Here is an 8,544-nt window from a genome sequence, read left to right as displayed (position 1 = left end):
ATGTGTCTTCATTATAACACTGCTGACAGGATGGAGAAATGGAGGAATAAAGATTTTAGTATGATCATCCCCCATCAGGGGGTGCTTTCTCCCTTTCGCTGGTGAGTGCACATACCCTATGGCAATTAAAAAAAAAAAAAAACTGATCATTAAAAAAATAAGTAAAAGTTTTAAATAATGAAAATTAATTATGGATATATGGTGAAAAGGGTGCTATTTATTATTTTAGGTATGGCAGTGTGTATTCTGTTCAGATGTTTCCTATAAAGACTGCTAATACTCTTTTTGATTAGTGAGGTTTCTTTTGAGTGAGTGCATGTGTTCTTCACGGGATATTGATCTTCCCTACTCTAAACTGTAGTACTTAATTTTACTCTCTTTTCTAAGTCTCCTAGAAATCCTTCCCCTTTTCATTCCATCTTCACATTAACCCTACTTTTTTCTTTTGCCTTTTTCTATACAAAACAATTTAGCCATTTGAAGTCCATTTCAATTTCTATTCATGGAGTTTTCACTGATGATTCCAAGTTAATTTAATGCCATGTGCTCACTTTGGCAGCCCATATACGAAAATTGGAATGATACAAAGAAGATTAGCATGGCCCCTGTGTAAGGATAACACACAAATTCATGAAGCGTTCTGTATTTTTTAAATGACCAATTTAATGTTAGACACAAGAAATATCAATGATAACCTTGAATGTTAACTTCCGGGATTTAAATGGAAATATTGGACCACAGGAACCCTGCATATTCAACAGAAGAGAGTTTGAACATAAGACTGAACTGGCGAAATAGAATTTTATTACTTTTGAGAGAGAAACATTACTGATACTATTTTTTTTTTACTTTACTTTGTTTTCCCAACTTAAGGATTTTACTTTCTTTTGAGTTGTTTATAGGTTCAGCAATTTATTAAAATATTTTTCTTGTTTGTTTGTTTAAATGGAAACATAAACTTTTCTTCCTTCCTGACCACTCTGGAATTGGAAAATATTTAGGAGTATTGTTATTTTGTGACAGGAGGGTTATTTGCATAAGTTCAATAATGCTTTTTGCATTTTGAGTCAGAAATTGGAAAATATTCATAATTAGACAGGGCTTTGACTGGAATGTCATATCTGAAGAGTAATCAGAAAACTATGGAACTAAGGTGGATCTCAAGTAAGCTAACAGAAGCTCTTAGAAAGATGGCCTGGCATCATAAATAATTCTGCCTGGCAGAAAGAATTAGAGGAGATATATGAAAGAATTTATAACATAAAATAACCTAGAATTTTCCAGCCCACCGTTATAATCATTAGAGATTGCAAAAGAGCAAACCACACAGGAGGATTATCTTGAGAAAGACTTTGAAGGAAGAAAAAGAGACTGATCTTTGCTAGCAGATGGTATATCACAGAATACTTGGTAGGAGGGGTTCAATTGAGAAGGTTTATGTGTGACTTATGTGCTAGGCATTTGCTTTTCAACAATTTGAGTAGTTGACATGTAAATATGTTCTCAAAAATATTTAAAACCATACTGTTTCTGTTGAAATAGAGTCACAAACAAAACTATACAAAATTATAAGGATATTTTGAACATTATCTTTAAAATTCAGTATTTTGAAATTTCAAAAGTTATTCACTGTCAAGAACTATGGAGTATGAGCAAAAATTTTTGATATGTAAAGTAAATGTGGAAAAATGCAAAAATAAATAACTAAACAAATAAAAAAGAAAAAAATTATGAATAAGATAAAGTAACCTGTCTTCTGGACATATAGCAGATGACATTACAATACTATTAATACACTGATATCTAGGTAGGCAAAACTAAATTAATTTATAGATCTGAAATTATATGATTATTAAGAAGTGCCATTTGAGATATTGTATGCTTAAGTTTTGAAATAATTATGAAAACTGGCTATTCAATTCAGATATCCTGTTTCAGACATCAACCATTTCTTAATATATGTAGAGCTACTTCAAACAAATTCCTATCCCATACATATTTTTGAAAGAAACACAGATTGCCTTTGTTGAATGTTTAAATTGTTTCTATGCCAATAAATAGCAGTCGTTAAAAGAAAAAAAAGTTAATTTAATTTCAGAGTATTGGTTGTGCACATTATGTAATTTATTACCTATTTATATCAAAATTAGCACTCCATTTTATACCATCTTGCATTGCATATGATTCCTTTTTGTATATCTTCTCTTTCAAATGAGATCACAAGTATTAGAATTTCAGGATTCTTATATGCTCTTTATATTTACAAATGTGCTTGACCTATTCTAGAGAATTCTATTTGTGCTACAGGTACTTCTTTAACTGTCATTGTTGGATTTTGTATGATTCTGAAACATACTGAAGAATATACTTTTGTAGAAATTTACATGTTGTTTTATGTAATTCTGTGACTGAGGTCTGTGGATACCTATAGAACAATTACTTTGTAATTTTTCAGAAATAAAAGTTATTTTAGTTCCATAGAAATCAGGTTTATCTAAATTTCTATAGGTTTGGTCTAGAGATACGCTTTGTAAGGCACTTTCCAGACACATCTTGTACTCACTGAAGTGTCAATAATTACTAAACAGAGAATTCAATTAATATAATTTCTTAAAATCTCTTTAGAATATTTAAGCAAATTGAAGATGAAGCACATAATCATCTTTCTATTTATGGCTGAATAATATAAAATGATACTAATAATTTACATTTGTTAAGTGCTTTACATCTATCAAAACATTTGTATATGTGACAGATCTTCAAAATTTTCATGAAAATATATATTATGAAAAAAAACTATGTATGGATTTCCAAAATTTTTGTGCCAAATAAATGTAGACTTTAATTCTATTTTTTCATAAACTTTTTAAAGTCCTTTCATTATATTTTGTGTACATATGTATGTAGTAATCATAATAACAGTAAAGTTGCTGCTGCTGCTATTGTTGAGTGTTTATCCAGAGGTAGGTACTTATATGTCTGATTTTATTTAACCATACTGCCAATACTGTGTGAGCAGGTGCATAAAATTCTAACAAGAAAGTGGAGAAGGAATGAGCTTGGCCATTCTCCCTGGGAGAGGGCTCTCTCTCTTCCTCTGTCACTTCTTCTCTAGTACTATTGCCCTCAAGTAAATAAAAACTAACTAAATAATAATAATTTTTAAAAAGCCCAGTGAGAAGTTTTGGGAGGGAAAAATTATTCATAATAACTGCTTCTAAGTTTTACTCCATAAAATATCATTTCCAAACTCAATAACTCAGAAGTTCTCAAATTCTTATTAATTACCTCTAAAAAGCCATGCCTACTTCCTCCCATTAAGTATGATTTCTGGTGCTATTCTGTTGCTCAGACTGTTTTCTCTGGTTCTTCCTACTGCTTTCTCATAGAATTTTCTTATCTTTTTGGGCATTTGTTTCCTTGTGATAGTGCAGGGCTGAGTCCTCCTGGTTCTTTCAATATTTAGCCACATTATACTTCTATCACTCAAACCCCCACCACTACCTTTTCTTAGTGGCTGAGGGCACGTTAGTGAGGGGAAGGAAAGGGAGTTTGCTAGAGACAAAATGTATTGAATATGTGAGTAGAAATAGTAAGTGGTAATTTTATCACTAGACCTTTATCTTTGGTAACTTTCTTTCCTAAATTTTCAGTGATGACATTTTAGATAACATTGGTAAGCATTTAATAGACATATTTTTCCTGATTTTTAATACATTTTTTAGTCAATTAATGGTTCAATTCATATCGTAAGTTTTAAAAGATAAATAAGAGAAAACAATTCCTTAGTTAAGACTGACAATATATGTGAGCCCAATTTCAGTTCCTGACAGAAATATATTTTGTGTGAAATGGGCAAAAGTTATTCTATAGCTTATAAAATGAAATAAAAGTCTGATAATAGACAAACCTTATAATAGTATAAAATATGAGAATAGACTACAAAATAATGTGAAAAGAGATCCATGTTAGTGAAAAATCATAACAAAAGCTAAGAGAAAGAAAAGTGGGTGAAAATAGATTGAAACAGCTGCTCAGGTTAACTAAAAAAGAAATAGAAACAGACATTGGTAAGAAGAAAGTAGGTGAAGTTAGAGTTAAAGAGATAAATCTAGGAGAGTGAAATCTGATTTAGAAAATCTAAGTATAAGTGACATATTTGAGAGTACAAATATTAGCTAGTTCTCTTTAGGTATAATCAATGATGATTCAAAGAAAGTAATATAAGGGGCTATAAAGTAAACATAAGATTTTTATTGTGCTATAAAAAATACATAGTATGAACTATATCTTCTTAATATAATTTAATTGTACAGTACAATATAATTAACATCATGTTCTTTGCTATACAGCAGATCAATAGAATTTTTTCAATTGTTATAAATGAAATTCTATACCCATTGAACATTAACTCCTAATTCCTCTCTCTCCTTAGTCTCTGGCAACCGTCATTGTACTTTGCTTCTGTGATTTTGACTATCTTAGATATATAATATAAGTGAAATGATGGCATATTTGTCCTCTGGAACTAGCTTATTTCTCTTAGTAGTGTGTCCTCAAGGTTCATCCACATGTTACATTTTTTAGAGCTTTCATTTATTTATTTATTTATTTATTTATTTATTTATTTATTTATTTATTTATTTATTTATTTATTTATTTTTGGTTTTTGCCATACGGCATGTGTGCTTGCTGGAGAGAGAGAGAGAGAGAAAGGGAAAGTGAGAAACCATCCCCCCTCCCCAGGGTGGATGGTCATACCTCAATCCCTTCCCCATTCTCCTCCTAGTATTTTAGTCACACACATGTGCCTGGCAGAATTTTTCTTATTTCTCTTTCTTTCTTTCTTTTTTTTCTTTGAGAGGTTATTGCTATAGGGCACATGCACTTGTCAGAAAGACAGAAACAGAGAGACAGAAAGCAAGAAATCACCCCCTGGGGGGATGGACATGCCACAAACCCTTCTTCTCCATTCTCCTCTCGGGATCTTGGGCATGCATGCACATGCGCCTGGCGTGAGTTTAAGTCACCGAGTCTGGGACTCGAACTGCGGTCAACTACATGGGACTCTAGCGACATAGCCATTATGCCAACTGTTGGTCCCAGATGTATGATCCTTTCAATGTGCTGTTTCTACTGGCTAGCTCGTTACCAGTTTTGCACTTAATTGGAGTACAACAAACTATTAACTAATTTCTAAATTTCTCTCTAAGGAAATTGATTCACTTGTTGAGCTGGTATCTCTGGGGAGAGGAGAGAATGAACATTTTTAAAGTACAATATGCCTTCACAAAATATTCATATTTGAAGCCCATTCACTTATTGGTTTCATGCTTCTGTTAAAAAAAAAAATAAATTTCCTTTTGGGGCCGTCAAGTGGCATGGTGGTTCAGGTGCTGGATTCCCAGATGGCTGACCATGGTTCAAGTCCTGGACTTGGAGGCTTGCTTTCTCACTCTCCCTCTCTCTTTCTCTCTCTCTCTCTCTGGTCAAATTGAAGAATAATAGTAAATGAATAAAATTAAATAATTTTTTTAATTTCCTTTTTTAATAGACTTTAAAGCTACCTAGTCTAAGCTGCATATTCTCAATTGGTGGTGCAAATTCACCTATGAAATGAACAGTATTTGCTTTTTAAACACGGCTAGAGGGCATTATGGATTTGGAATGATAAAAAGGTAACATAAAATATTAATATGATAGACTAAAACTGAATATTTTTGAACTTTGGTCGATAAAATTGTGTCAATGAAGGTTTATCATTTATATCAAATATGCACTCTGGTGCAAGATTTGATAATAGCAGAAGTTGTACGTGTGTGGAAGTAGGTGGTATATGACAACTCTGTGCTTTTCCCTTAATTTTACTATGAGCCTATAAGTACTCCGTAATTAAAGTTTCGTTTGGTTTTCTTTTTTGCTATAAGCAATGTGTGCTCATCAGAGAGACACACAAAGAAAGAAATCCTCCCCACCTTCCAGAGGGGATGGCCATGCCACAATTCCTCTCCAATCTCCTTTCAGGACATAAGTCTGACATGATTTTCAAACAGCTGGGCCCAGGATATGAATCATGGTCAATCATGTCAATCATGTGGGATCCAGTTCCCTATTCACAGGGCTATACTGCTATAATATGAGACTGGCCTAAAAATTATTTAAAAATGATACTTAAGAATGGAGAGTTCTATATAGTTACTTTTTTTTTTTTTAAGTGTTTTCTCTATAGGGTATGTGCACTTGTCAGAGAGACAGAATGCAAGATCATCCCCGAGGGGATGGCCACATTGTAATCCCTTCTCTATTCTCCTCTCAGGATTCAGACATGCACACCCGCATGCCTGCTGTGTGTTTAAGCCACCAGGTCTGGGACTTGAATAGTGGTCGAAAATGTGGAATCCAGCAATGTAATCATTATACCATTTGCTGGTCCCAATATAAATATGTGTGTGTGTGTGTGTATTAATATTTTAAATATATTCATTTATATATATATATACACACACACACATACTCTTAAAATTTTAAAAATATTATTCAATTATAACTAGAAAAATTTTGAACACATTTTAAGTGATCTATCACCCCCTGGGGGGATGGACATGCCACAAACCCTTCTTCTCCATTCTCCTCTCGGGATCTTGGGCATGCATGCACATGCGCCTGGCGTGAGTTTAAGTCACCGAGTCTGGGACTCGAACTGCGGTCAACTACATGGGACTCTAGCGACATAGCCATTATGCCAACTGTTGGTCCCAGATGTATGATCCTTTCAATGTGCTGTTTCTACTGGCTAGCTCGTTACCAGTTTTGCACTTAATTGGAGTACAACAAACTATTAACTAATTTCTAAATTTCTCTCTAAGGAAATTGATTCACTTGTTGAGCTGGTATCTCTGGGGAGAGGAGAGAATGAACATTTTTAAGGTACAATATGCCTTCCCAAAATATTCATATTTGAAGCCCATTCACTTATTGGTTTCATGCTTCTGTTAAAAAAAAAAATAAATTTCCTTTTGGGGCCGTCAAGTGGCATGGTGGTTCAGGTGCTGGATTCCCAGATGGCTGACCATGGTTCAAGTCCTGGACTTGGAGGCTTGCTTTCTCACTCTCCCTCTCTCTTTCTCTCTCTCTCTCTCTGGTCAAATTGAAGAATAATAGTAAATGAATAAAATTAAATAATTTTTTTAATTTCCTTTTTTAATAGACTTTAAAGCTACCTAGTCTAAGCTGCATATTCTCAATTGGTGGTGCAAATTCACCTATGAAATGAACAGTATTTGCTTTTTAAACACGGCTAGAGGGCATTATGGATTTGGAATGATAAAAAGGTAACATAAAATATTAATATGATAGACTAAAACTGAATATTTTTGAACTTTGGTCGATAAAATTGTGTCAATGAAGGTTTATCATTTATATCAAATATGCACTCTGGTGCAAGATTTGATAATAGCAGAAGTTGTACGTGTGTGGAAGTAGGTGGTATATGACAACTCTGTGCTTTTCCCTTAATTTTACTATGAGCCTATAAGTACTCCGTAATTAAAGTTTCGTTTGGTTTTCTTTTTTGCTATAAGCAATGTGTGCTCATCAGAGAGACACACAAAGAAAGAAATCCTCCCCACCTTCCAGAGGGGATGGCCATGCCACAATTCCTCTCCAATCTCCTTTCAGGACATAAGTCTGACATGATTTTCAAACAGCTGGGCCCAGGATATGAATCATGGTCAATCATGTCAATCATGTGGGATCCAGTTCCCTATTCACAGGGCTATACTGCTATAATATGAGACTGGCCTAAAAATTATTTAAAAATGATACTTAAGAATGGAGAGTTCTATATAGTTACTTTTTTTTTTTTTAAGTGTTTTCTCTATAGGGTATGTGCACTTGTCAGAGAGACAGAATGCAAGATCATCCCCGAGGGGATGGCCACATTGTAATCCCTTCTCTATTCTCCTCTCAGGATTCAGACATGCACACCCGCATGCCTGCTGTGTGTTTAAGCCACCAGGTCTGGGACTTGAATAGTGGTCGAAAATGTGGAATCCAGCAATGTAATCATTATACCATTTGCTGGTCCCAATATAAATATGTGTGTGTGTGTGTGTATTAATATTTTAAATATATTCATTTATATATATATATACACACACACACATACTCTTAATATTTTAAAAATATTATTCAATTATAACTAGAAAAATTTTGAACACATTTTAAGTGATCTCATCCCTCACTTAAATAAAACTCATTTATTTTCCATCACTGTTAGCATAAAGTTCTACCATAAAGTTAAGTTCATGTTCTACATGGTCCTTGCTTATAATTTTCTCTCACATCCATCTGCCCTCACCGTCCACCCCCATTTATAATGCTTCAGCTGTTCTAGTCCTTTCCTATCATGTTTCATAACAGAAAATATATTGTGATGCTTTTTTAGAATTAGAGCAAGAATTTCTACTGTGTGCAATCAGGAAGGAAGGAAGGGAAGGAAGAAAAGAAGGAAGGAAGAAGGAGAAAGAAGAAAGAAGAAGACAG

The 8,544-nt window shown here is 33.6% G+C and overlaps 1 non-coding gene across 1 annotated transcript; it reads left to right on the top strand.

The window, feature by feature from the left end:
* The first annotated feature begins 543 nt into the window (after window positions 1-543).
* Window positions 544-650, top strand: LOC114007733 (U6 spliceosomal RNA). The gene has a single exon (XR_003549315.1). It is a non-coding gene; the product is annotated as a U6 spliceosomal RNA (small nuclear RNA).
* The last annotated feature ends 7,894 nt before the right edge of the window (window positions 651-8,544 follow it).

The sequence above is a fragment of the Tupaia chinensis genome, unplaced genomic scaffold, assembly GCF_000334495.1.
Source record: "Tupaia chinensis unplaced genomic scaffold, TupChi_1.0 Scaffold000225_1, whole genome shotgun sequence".
Classification (NCBI taxonomy): domain Eukaryota; kingdom Metazoa; phylum Chordata; class Mammalia; order Scandentia; family Tupaiidae; genus Tupaia; species Tupaia belangeri.
Note: the sequence above shows the minus strand (reverse complement) of the source record. Positions and strands in the feature narration are given on the sequence as shown.